Source organism: Dipodomys spectabilis, unplaced genomic scaffold (genome assembly GCF_019054845.1).
Source record: "Dipodomys spectabilis isolate Male_0828 unplaced genomic scaffold, ASM1905484v1 ptg000508l, whole genome shotgun sequence".
Taxonomy (NCBI): Eukaryota; Metazoa; Chordata; class Mammalia; order Rodentia; family Heteromyidae; genus Dipodomys; species Dipodomys spectabilis.
The window spans coordinates 1,110,552-1,123,591 of record NW_024871185.1 but is presented as its reverse complement, the minus strand read 5'-3'; positions in this window follow the sequence as shown (position 1 = coordinate 1,123,591).

The following is a 13,040-nucleotide window of genomic DNA, read 5'->3' as shown; positions in this document are numbered from 1 at the left end:
TTGGATCTCCCTTTGTTGGGGTGCAGTCTCTGGTCTCATAGCCGATCCTGTGATCCTGGGCCCAGAGGGCTTTCAGGAAGAAAAACAATTTGGAAAGCACGAAAAGTGGTGAGCTGCAGAGAGTTGGGGGATTACGATTTTTTTCTTAGGACAGTGACCATCCTGGGTTTGAATGACAAAGCTGCAATGTGGACCTGACCTGCCATTGCTGGTGGCTGGTGGGCTATTATTGAAGCCATAGTCCAACCTGTCAACCTAGGCCCTGGGTTCAAATCGCAGTCCTGACATCAATTGCAGGAGACCACAAGAGACTCATTCCTATGCATAGGAATATTGATTGAAAGAGTAATTTATACGTTGGTCTACGCTAAAATTGGATGCAATAATCCTAGAATGCTGATTGAGCTTAATTAATAGTTTATTAAGTATGAAAAGAATAATATTCCTTCAATTGTGGTATAATAAATACCTAAGAGTTGGAAGGAACATAGTAGGTGTCATTCCATCATAGATAGACGGGTATGGAACTCTTTACCAATATATATTTTTATTTGTATACCTCTGTCTGCCTATCCATGTATCGCTGTTTTGGCCAGAGCCTGTGAACCACCTGACATCTTCATTGACTGGAGGCTGCCATGATCAAACTCACCCAATGATGAATTGGGTCTGCTAGGCACTAAGTTCAGATCCTGGCACTGCCAGGCATGATGGAGAACATATCTAACATCTGGATGTTTTGTGACAGGATGTAAACAAAGTAATAAATGGTATAGGTGTCATCAGAGTCAATAAAATAAATTCTAAATAAATGAATGAAACAAGAAATTAAATAAATAACCACACCAAACACAATATGGACTGAACATCTGTACGGATGTATAAATCCTATCTTTAAAATATACATAAGGAGGGCTGGGAAGGTGGCTCAACGGTAAGGCGCTTGCCTTGCATGCATGAGGCCCTGGGCTCAATTCCTCAGCACCACATAATCAGAAAAAAAAGCCGTCAGTGGTGCCGTGGCTCAAGTGGTAGAGCGCTAGCCTTGAGGTGAAGAGCTGAGGGACAGCGCCCAGGCCCAGAGTTCAGTCGCACGAGTGTACCAAAAAAAAAAAAAAAGTATATAAGGGATAACTTTTCCAGGCCTGAGGCTTGAGTTCAGCCCCCCTATGCAGAGGAAATGGCGGGAGATCCTGAGATACTCATTTCTGGACCTGGGATGAGTCATGGAATGTAATCGATCTCAACCTTGAATGAGAAGTTTGTGCATGATGCAAGTAGGAAATGATAGGCAAGACTCATGAGGTATCGATTATTTGTAAATAACAGTTGATGAAGCATGACAATAATCATCACAGTATGAAATGGAGGCATCAGGAAAGATCCAAGAATCGGTAGTCACACAGATTGGATTCCACCACAGGTTACCATCTCTCCTACTCTATACAAATGTGTACTTATTTGCATACTACCTTCACCTTATGAATGGATGACTGTTGTGCACCCTGCTGTCCCCTCGGGGACGGGGCTCAATTTCAGCTCCTTGGAACAGTCTAGCTCCTTCGTGGCTCAAAGGCTGGTGGGCTCATATGACCCCATTCCCCACTTGGTCCTGCTAGGTCCCGAGTTCAGATTCCCCGCCCTGCCAAAAGATTCATCTTGATGTCAGAAGTCAATCGTTGCACCTGTTTTCTTTCCTGTGCAAGTCCTGGATCTCAACTAGGTCAGAGAATGCATGGGCCACCCTGTGGCCATGGGAATAAGTTGTTATCCATGTCAGCCCAGTTATACCTGTCATCATATACTCAAGAAAATATACAATACACCCATGAATAGCATACAAAATAAAGAGAATACACTTAATGCACGATGCAGTCCACACACGGATGTGAACATACATCCCATGTTTCAATGATCATTGAGGACTATTTTGGCCTCCCTGGGGCTCGATCTCAGTTCCTGGGAATGGCCCAGCTCCTTAGTGGCTCACAGTCTGGTGTGATCACGTGGACCCATTGGGCAGTTGGGCCTCCTAGGCCCAAAGTTCGAATCCCATCACTGCCAAAAATTCACCCTGATGTGAGAAGCCAGTCGTTGCACTGTTTTCCTGTACTGGGAAAGTTCTGGGGCTCAGCTAGGAAGAGAATGTATACGCTACTCTATACTCAAGGGAATAGGTTGTCATCCAGTTCACCACAGTTATATTTGTTATCCTATACTCAGGGAAATACACAATACCTCAATGAATAAGACACAAAACAAAGAGAATGACTACACCAAACGCAAGATGCCACCCACTCATGTTTGGAAATATAGATCCTCTATTTAATTATGAATTTATGACTATATTGGCCCCCATGAGGGTTCCATCTCAGGTGCCTGGAATAGCCTAGTTCCTTAGTGGATCTTAGCCTGGTGTGCTCACCATTACCCATTTCCCAATAGGGCCTGCTAGGCTTTGAGTTCAAATTCCTGCACTACCAAAGATTCATTCTGATGTGAGAAGCCTATGGTGGCACAGGTTTTCCTGTCCTGTGAATGTCCTGGGTCTCATTGAGGATGGAGAATGCTACATAGGCAACTCTTAGCCATGTGAATAGGTTGTCATTCATGTCAGCAGTTATGTCTGTCACCTCATACGCAATAATATACACAATACATCCTTGAAAAAGACACAAAATAGAAAGAATAACTACACTGAATGCAAGATGCATACCTCACCTGCAGGTAAAGAGAAATCCTATGTTTAAAAAAGGTGGGCTTGCTATTTTGTCCAGTGCTGGGGCTTCAAATCAGGTCCTGCACCAGGCCTGACATTCTACTCTTTAAAGATGGTGAGCTTCCCCTTCTCCCACAGTGCAACAGAGTTACCCAGACCTGAGCTAAAATCCCAGCACTGACAACTGATTCATCCTGATGTCAGAAACCAGTTGTTGTACCTTTTATCCTCTCCTGGGTCTCAAATACGATGGAGAATGCATAGGCAACTCTGTAAACATGAGAACAGGTTGTCATCCATGTCAGTACAGTTATACCTGTCACCATGCTTATTAAAGTACACAATACCTGCATGAATTAGAGACAAAATAAGGAGAATAATTGCACTGAACACAAGATGCTGACCACACATGTATGTCAATATAGATCCTATGTTTTAATTATGAATTTCTGACTATAGACAACCACCCTGGGGATCAATGTCAGATTCTGGGATTGGCCACACTCCTTAGTTGCTCATAGGTTCATATGATCACCTTGACTGATTGACCAATTGGTTTTTCTCTGCCCTGAATTCAAATCCCAGCACTACCAACAAGTGAATCATGGAGTAAGAAGCGTGTGAAACTTTTTTTTTTCCTTTTCTCTGAGTATCCTGGGGGCCAGGCATCATGGAAAACATTTTTTCAAATCTAGATGTTCTCTGATAGGTTGTCATCAATATAATAAACACAATGGGTTTCATCATAGTAAAATCAATGATAAATAAATGAATAAAACAAAAGATACCAAGAACAACCACACCAAACATATATGGACTGAACATCTATAGGTAAGTATAAATCCTATCTTTACAATATATATAAATAGCATGTTTTCCAGGGCTGGGTCTTGAATTCAGGACTAGTGAACAGGACTGACTTTTTTATCTTCATGTAAGATGATCTTCTCCTTTATCCACATTGCTGCAGATTTACCCAGATCCTGAGTTCAAATCCAAAGCCTGTAAGAATAAACTGTGTGAATTGCAAGCCAGGGAGCTAATTTTTTCTCAGCATGGGGCTTGATCTCAGGTCGTGGCAAGTCCACCTCAGCTTCGATCACCCTAGGTTGGGGTGAAGCCATTGGACACACAGGTGCTCCTGTGATCCAAGAACCCCAGGTCTTTCAGGGAAATCAATGCACAGAAAAAATGTGGCCTTTTATGTTTTCTTCCTTTGCAGTGACCCTTCTGGTTCTGAATGACACTGTTGCAAAGGGTACTTCACCTTGCATTGCTGAAGGCTGACAGACTATCAGGGAAGCTATAGGCCCACGTGGCATCATAGGCCCTCGTTTCGAATCCCCTTTCTTGACACCAGCCAATGGCAGAAGATACTAAGAAACTGGTTCCCATCCAAAGGAATAACACTGGAGTTTTCTCAATGTCACAGCTGAGTGAGTTCATGGTGCATGGTGATCCCATAAAATTAAACAGCATCATTTCAGAAGGCTGGTTGATTTTATTTAATTTTGATGAAACATTAAAAGAATATTATTACTTAGAGGAACCCAATAATTTCAGGACACTGTGCTTTCATTAATATTTTAAGGATTTAAACAATAACATTACTTACATGGATGCATAATGAATACTCAGGAATTGGTAGGAATATAGTCTAAATAACTGAATTATGTATAGATATCTCTGGCACTCTATAAATATATATATTTATTAGCATACTGCCATCTGCATGTCAATCTGTTTTTATTTTGTTAACCCCTGGGGCTCATTCTCAAGTCCTGGGAACATCCTGGCAGCTCAAATTGCCCCAGGATGGCCTGTTGACACTCACCCATTCTGCTTGCTTCACAGGATTCTGGCCACACCCCGATTCTTTCATGTTTCTTTCTGACCAATGGGATACAAGAATGCTGGCCACGCCCACATTCCATGCTGCCAGGTAGCACTGGGATTCCCTCTGTTAGTTTACATCACTACCAGTAGTTGAGGAAGGTAGAGGTGACTGAGTGGTGAGGAAGAGACTCGAGGTGACTTTGGAGTATAGTAGGAAATTGATGCTCCCATCCCCACCTGGCCCCTTCCCTCCCTTCATGGGGTGCCAGGTTTCAAACCTCAGGCAATGGCGTGCTGCCAGCAGGCCTAAATCCCCGACCTGGTCTCTGCCCCTAGTCATCTGCTCTGGGCTCATGTGTCCACAATGCTGCTGCCATAGCTGTTGCCCCATTTGGAGCAGCTGCCAATAGATTCTCTCAGCAGCACAGGTGAGTGGCCACCCCAACACCAATGCAACCCGGGTCAAACATCCCCCCTGGGGGTACCATGACCCCCATGCTTGCTTCCTCTCCCCGGCTCTGATGAGCCACATTTCTGTCTTGAGCATTTCTGAGATAGAAACTAAATATATGCTCAGGCTGGGCTGGATAGCGGTCCTGCTGTGAAAGATATGCTCCACCAGGCCTGGTCCTCTCTAGTTGGGATGGTAGACATGTGGCACCAAGCTCAGTCGTTGGTTTAGATGGATTATCCCAAACTCAGTCCACAGCAGAGGATTCTTGACCACACGTGAAGCTCTTGGTAGGGCCTCAACCATTGGACCTCAGTCTCCTCATAGGACAGTTGTGAGGAAACAAGGTATTTATATAGAGAGATCTCTGAAGAATGGCTAGGCAGAGAGGGAGCAGCCTTCAGATAAGTTTTTGGCAATTCTGTGAGCATATGACCGGAAGATACCAGTAAGGGCTCAGGTGGGGCCTGTTATTAATCGTGCCACAGGTGTGGAATTATGAACTGAAACATGGCTCTCTTTCATTATTACCCTATCCCAATGTGGAAGGAGATCCTTCACTTTGTTCAGTTTTGCAGCTGGGGAAACTGAAGCACAGAGAAGCCAGGTGACCTACTTATGACCTCAAGTTCACAGGAAGCTCGGCCTGACTTCTCTACCATGCTCCCTAGGACAATGGGTGTTATTCAGTCCACTTCTTGTGTTGGGAAGTCCATTTCTTTTCAGTCGTGGGTCTTGAACTCTAGGATTGGGCACTGTTCTCGAGCTCCTCAGCTCAAGGCTAGCACTCTATCACTTGAGCCCACAGTGCCCCTTCCACTTTTCTGGTGGTTCTTTGGAGATAAGATTCTCACAGATGTTCCTGCCTGGGCTGTCTATGAACCATGATCCTCATATCTCAGTCTCCTGTTTAGTTAGGATTAGAGTTCTAAGCCACTGGCACCGGATTTAACTGTAATTCTGGTTCTCTCTCTCTCTCTCCCTCTCTCTCTCTCTCTCTCTCTCTGGGACTGGAACTGGTAGAATGGGTGCTGTAGGAGGTGGCCCAACGTCCCCAGGTGGCTGGAACAAAAGATGGCCTACTCATTCTGGTTCTGGAGGTGGGCTGGGGGTCAGGAGTGGTCTCATTCATCGTGTTGATACATCTCCATGAGGTAAGCCCTCTGTGCCCTTGCTACACTGTGAGGGTTATTCATTGTCCATCTAGCCTTACTGGATTTATTTTATTGTATTCTATTCTACATCATTTTCTAGCACCAGGCCAATATTATGGTACATAGTTATGGAATAAAAATATAATATCAACTTAAGAAAGTCATTTAGGGCTCTGGGAATGTGGCTTCGTGATACGGTGATTGCCTAGCATGTATGAAACCCTGAGTTCAATTCCTCAGTACCACTTAAACAGAAAAACACTGGAAGTGGTGCTGTGCCTCAAGTGGGAGAGTGATTGAATTGAGCAAAAAAATAAATAAATAAATTCAGGAATTATTCCCTAGCGCTGAGTTTAAGCCCCTTGACTAGGAAAAAAAAATTAGTTAGTAAATACAAAATAAGGAACCCATACTTGGAATATATAATTGCTCCTGCCATACTGACACCTGACAATAGTATTCCCTAATTCATGTAAGTTACTTATATTAGTATATTGTGTTGAAAAAAAAAGTTTTGTTCATTAGGTCACAGCAATTAATGGCTTGAACGTGCTTAGATGTCAGGTGAAGATTAATTCTGGAAATTCAAAGATTCCAGGTTTGTGAATGGTCACTGCTAATCACAATGAGAAGGGTAGTCTAAATGAGATTTGGAAATATTTTTGGTCATTTATGGCACCAAAACAGCAGAGGCAAATTAACAGTTGTGACAGAAGAGAAGGTATAATTCCAGAGTTAATGAATAAACGACAGTAACTAAGATATACCAGAATTTGTTTTAGAGAACCATTTTTCGTTATTGAACAAATAGTTATCAACTAGTCTTATTTCTCATTACCATTAGCATTCTAAATCTCTTAGGCTACTTCTTAATTTCTGTGTAAAAGATGTATCTCCTTCTGTGCTGTTCTTTCATACCTTATCTTCTTTGCTTTCTAAAAATTGTCTTTCTATATTTCTCTATAAACATTTCCTGATACTAAATACACCTACACAGATGCCAGAGGATGCTAATGTAAGGGTCCCATAGCTCATGAGTCATTAATGATTAATGAAACAACATGGAAAGGAGGACATATTTATTGTTACCTCAAATTTCCTGAAAAGCTGCAATGCCATCATTCGATTCAAATTTCCATTATTTGTGTCCATTATATATTGTCCAATATATATTGTGTCCATATATATATTGTGTTCCATTATATAGTGTCATTCAGTGCACATAAACGCAAATATGTGTTAGGTGCTGGTGGATCACGCCTGGAATCCTAGCTATTCAAGAGACCAGAGGATTGTGGTTGAAAGCCAGCCTGGTCAGGAATGTCCATGAGACCCTTATCTTCAGTTAACTGCCAGAAACCCAGAAGTGGTGCTATAGCTTAAGCGGTAGAGCTCTTGACTTGAGCTGAAGAGCTGAGGGAGTGCGCCCAGGATCAGAGTTCAAGTCCCACAACCAACAAAAAGTGCAAATATTACCTTAAGTTTCCCCAAAAGGAAGGACAAGATCAATAATCTTCCCAAGCAGAAAAAATAATTTCAAAATGATTCAGTGCACCTACTTTTGCTGAGTTATTTAAGTTATGGCTTCTTTGCTAGACATATTCTCTTCCTTTATAAATTGTCAAATACTAGCTTTACAATAATCATCATCTAATATTTTTTGTTTCAAAAGAGAAGTCCACACAGTTGATGTCACTTAGCTTTCTTACTATCTTAATTCAAACCAAACCAGGCAGGAGAGTGTGTCAAACTCTTATCACAAATTGAACACCAAAAAACCAGAAGTGGAGTTTTGGCTCAAGCAGTAGAGTACTAGCTTTGGGGGCAGGTGGGCAGGAAAGACAACTGTTCAGGGACAGGATCCAGCCTCTGGGTTCAAGACCCAGAACCAGCACAAACTAAACAAACAAGCAAACAAAAAGCCCAGATATTTCTTTGGGACCCTCCTTAAAGTTGTACTGATCAGAGAAGAGGCTTCTTTTGCTGATCATATTGACTGGATCCTGCTTTTTTGGAATCCTTAATGCTCTGAAGAACTCAGGACCAGACCAAAGGAATTGATAACTGACTCCTGCATCAAGAGAATCATCTCAGAGGTCAAATATCCATCCATAAGACACTTTAAAACCTTCATGTCTTTGTTCCTTTGCAGGAGAACACTTTTAAAGCAACGTTATTTCATTTTGTTCTATGCTGGCCTTCAAATGGTACATTATTTCCTTTTGTAATACTCTCAAAACTAGAAGTTTACAGAAAAATTTTATATGAGTAAAGAACATACTCGGAAAAGCCAGGGATAGAGTTTCCTTCAAGGCTTGGGATACTTTTCTTGTACAGTAAAAAGGAAAGCACAAGGTAATTTGAACTTTGTTATTCCTCTATGTTCCATTGCTCTCCTGGGGTCAGTTTCCTCATCCAGTAACAGTTACTTCCAGTAACAATCGATGGTGCTGCTTGAGGTATAATGAATGTTTTCTGGCTTCACTGAAATAACACTAGGACACCTTTGGACCTGAGGTAACACGTGTTTCAGAGACAACTTATTAAAGAGAAAATATGAAATTTATATTGCTTATAAATACATTATACATGAGTACATTGAGTTCAAACTTTGTAAGTTCTCTGTAAATTAAGGCAAATTTTAAATGGGAAGAAGGTTCTCAGAACATTCATTTTGTGAGTGTACGTGCTGTTCATTATTTCCCAAGTTTACATGTGCTAACAGTAAGGGCAACAATAGCAATAATAGAAGAAAGAAGTTCTGAGTTTAAGTATAAGGGTTCAATACAATATAGAAGACTACAAATAAGACAACCTTGAAACAATAAAGCCAAGTCCAGTATGTAGATTTATGGGAGTGATATACAGAAAGCAAGACTCCTACGTGGAACATGGAGTATGAGGCCATTCTCATTCTAAATCATGCTTGCTAATCATGCAACTTTGTAGAAAGTAGAATAGAAGAATAATCCTGTTTCCAAAGCAAGTCAGATATAAGAGCATGGATCGTGTGATGGCCTACAGCCTGGCTTTCACTCCTGTGCATATAGGCTGTTTGACCATCGACATTGGGGGTGGCATGATCCGTTTATGGAATATACTGCCCATAAAAACCGACTATGATGTAAACAATGTTTGACAAGGTGTTAAGTCCAAAGTTACAGTGGTAAGGATGATTACTATTTAGCTTTTTTTTTGGGGGGGGGGTGTCCAATAGTAAGGCCTGAACTCTGGGCCTGGGCGCTGTCCCTCAGTCCTTCAGCTCAAGGCTAGCCCTCTGCCACTTGAGCCACAGTGCCACTTCTGGCTTTTTTCTTTTTGCTTATGTGGTGCTGAGGAATTGAACCCAGGGCCTCAGGCATGCAAGGCAAGCGCTCTACCACTGAGCCACATTTCCAGTCCTAGCTATTTTCTTTAAATAGTTAATTGCTTTTTAAAGTTTATCTGCTTATTTAATCTAGGAAATCAAAAGTTAATATTTTTGTTTTTTGGTGAAATTTGTAACTAGGCAAATAAAAGCACTCATTTTCCTCAAATTCAACATTTAAAATTATTAAAACTTTGTTCATATGTTCTAGTTGTCAGAAATTTGAGCCACACATGGTAGCTCATAGTTGTAATGCTGGCTATTAGGTCTTGACTGATACAGAGAGGATTATGATTTGAGGCTAGCCCAGGGAAACATTCACAATATTGGATCTCAATCAACATCTGAACACAATGCATTGTGCTTTATATTTCATCTACTCAGAAAAGGTAGAAAGAAGGATTGTGGACCATGCTGGGCTGGTCATAAACAGAAAACCCTGCCATAAAAATGGATAAAGCAGGGCTGGGAAGGTGGCTCAGTGGTAGAGCGCTTGCCTTGCATGCATGAGGCCCTGTGTTCCATTCCTCAGCACCACATAAGCAGAATAAAAAAAAAGCCGGAAGTGGAACTGTGGCTCAAGTGGTAGAGTGCTAGCCTTGAGCTGAAGAGCTGAGGGACAGTGGCCAGCCCCAGAGTTCAGCCCCCCCCCCTAAAAAAAATAAGTATAAAGCAGAGCTGGGTGCCAGGGGCTCATGCCTGTAATCTTAGCTGCTCAGGACGTGAGATCTGAAGATCACAGTTCAAAGCCAGTCTAGGCAGGAAAATCTGTGAGACTATTATTTCCATTAAACCACCAGAAAATCAGAAGTGGCACTGTGGCTCAAACAGTAGAGCACTTGCCTTGAGCTGAAGAGTGCAAGGACAGTCTCCAGGCCCAGAGTTCAAGCCACATGACCAAAAAAAAAAAAAAGTGACTAAAGCAAAAAGAGCAGGCAGTGGCTCACCTTTTAGAGGACCTACCTTACGTGCATGAAGCCCTTAATTTAACTGCTAGTATAGAAAAGAGGAAAGGATGTGAAGAAAAGAAGTAAGGGAGGAATTATGATATAATCAAATACTAGAATGATAAGCATTAAATAAAGGGATTACAGGTATTTTATATGAAAAGATACTGATTATTTACTAAAAGGAAAATTATAAAATGTGGAATTCAGGCTGAAATACATGTACAACTTTTGTTTTTTTTTGTAAAATGATACTTATGTGCCCCTTTAGTTTAAAAGTAGTAAATGAGTTTAAAACAATATGAGTGGTTAGAAATGAATCATTATTTCTTATCACTTTTTCTGCTATATTCACCACTTACAAAATCAAAACAATGTTGGTCACTTTAATTATTAATTCATTAATTTAATCTTTCATCTTTAGTGTATAGTCTATTGTGCACATCATTTAAATGTTTGAATTATTTTTGTTTGTTTGCTTTTTATCCATCATGGATATTAAACTCTGGCCTGGACACTGTCCCGTAGCTCCTCACCTCAAGGTTTGCACTCTACCACTTGAGCAACAGTGCCACTTCTGGCTTTTTCTGCTTATGTGGTACTGAGGAATTGAACCCAAAGGTTCCACATGCAAGGCAAACACTCTAGCACTGAGCCTACTTCCTAGACCTGATTTCTATTTGTCCTTCAGACATGGGACTTGAACACAGGGCATGGGTATTGTCCCAGAACTCCTTTGCTCAATGCTAGTACTCTACCATACCAGTTTAAACCACTTAGTGGTTAATTGGAAATAGCAGTCTCATGAGAACTTTTCTGCCCAGGTTGTCTTTAAACCACCATATTCATTTCTCAGCCTCCTGAAAAGGTAGGATTACAGGCATGAGCCACCTGAACCCAGCTGCTCATTTTTTTAAAAAAAATGTTATATGTTTAGTTTCCCCTCAAATACATACGAAGTGAGATGCAAATTAACTTTAAATACACCACCAATTGAAGATGTTGAGATTACAAGTGATTGCAATTTTTTTTACATATTTTTATATGTGGGGCTTGAACTCAGGGCCTGGGGGCAGTCCTTGTTTTTTTGTGCTCAAGGCTATCACTCTACCAGTTTGAGCCAGTGCCTCTTCTGGTTTCTTGCTAACCAGTTTATGAGATAATAGTCTCACAGACTTTCTTACCCAGGTTGTCTTTAAACCTCAATTATCAGATCTCAGCTTCCTGTGGTGCTATGATTACAGGCATGAGCCACTGGCACCATCTTTTTAAAAAAGGGACAACAATTCATAAGCCAGAAGCCTTGACTCATGCCTATAATACTACCTACTCCAGCGGCTGAGACCTGAAGATGATGATTTGAATCTAGTGGTGCAAAAACGTCTCTGTGAATCTTTTATCTCCCATAAACTGTTCAAGAAAATCCAGAAGTGAAGCTTTGTCTCAAGTGGTAGAGTGTACTCTTGAGCAAAAAAGAAGCTCAGGGATAGCACCTAGATCCTATGATCACACTCCATTTCTTACACACACACACACACACACACACACACACACACACACACACACGAAAAAGTAAATAGAAAATATGAAGAAATCAATGAAAAATTTGAATATTGTAAGGACTTTTGGTTTTAGAGGTATGACTCAGTTGGTAGGACAATAGCTATTGATTGAAACTATCAGGTACCAAGGACATAAAAAAGAATTATCTGCTCTGTATTTTCTTATTCTCATATGTTCTCATTTGGGAACACTCTTCTTCAAAAAAAATGTTTTAGCGGCTATATAGAGCAGGGTTACCTTTCTGTATGTCAGGTAACTAGTACATTTCCTTCCTTTTACATAATCTCATCTGTTCCCACATTCTCTTCCATACCCTCCCTCCCATCTTGACCCTCGACTTGCATGGTTCACTTTCATCAATGTCCAGTAGAGCCAGAGGGCTCTGCTGCTGCCTTTTTTCACCCACTTCCCACTAATTCTGTGCCCTTCCCCCATCTTCCCTGTATATTAGGTGAAGAATACAGACTCATTAGAAAATGAAAAGACAAATTAAGAAAAGTTCCTTTGTTTCCTTATCATTGCAATTCAATATATATATATATATATATATATAGTATTATGTAGAAAAGGTGCTTGGGTATTATAACTTTGTGATTTTCGCCAAATGCTTCCTCTTCTGTTCTTACTGTAAATGATGTCTAGAATCCTGTACAGTATATCGTATCCCATGGTGTTTTAAACCTTTCTTCCATATATCAGGGGAACAGGTACCATTTGTCAATTTGCTGTTGGCTAAATTTCTTAACATGATTTATTCTAGTGTCATCCATTTCCCTGCAAATGACATTATTTTATCCTTTCTAATGGCTCTGTAAAATTTCATTGTATATAGATGGCATAATTATTGGTTCCATTCATTTATTGTGGGGCATCTGGGTTGTGTACATTTCTTGTCACTGTGAATTGAGCAGCAAGGAACATGGTTGTGCAAATGTCCTTGCCATTTTCTAATTTCTCCACTTCCCCCCCAATATTTGTTGTCTAATTCAAGATATTTGGATAA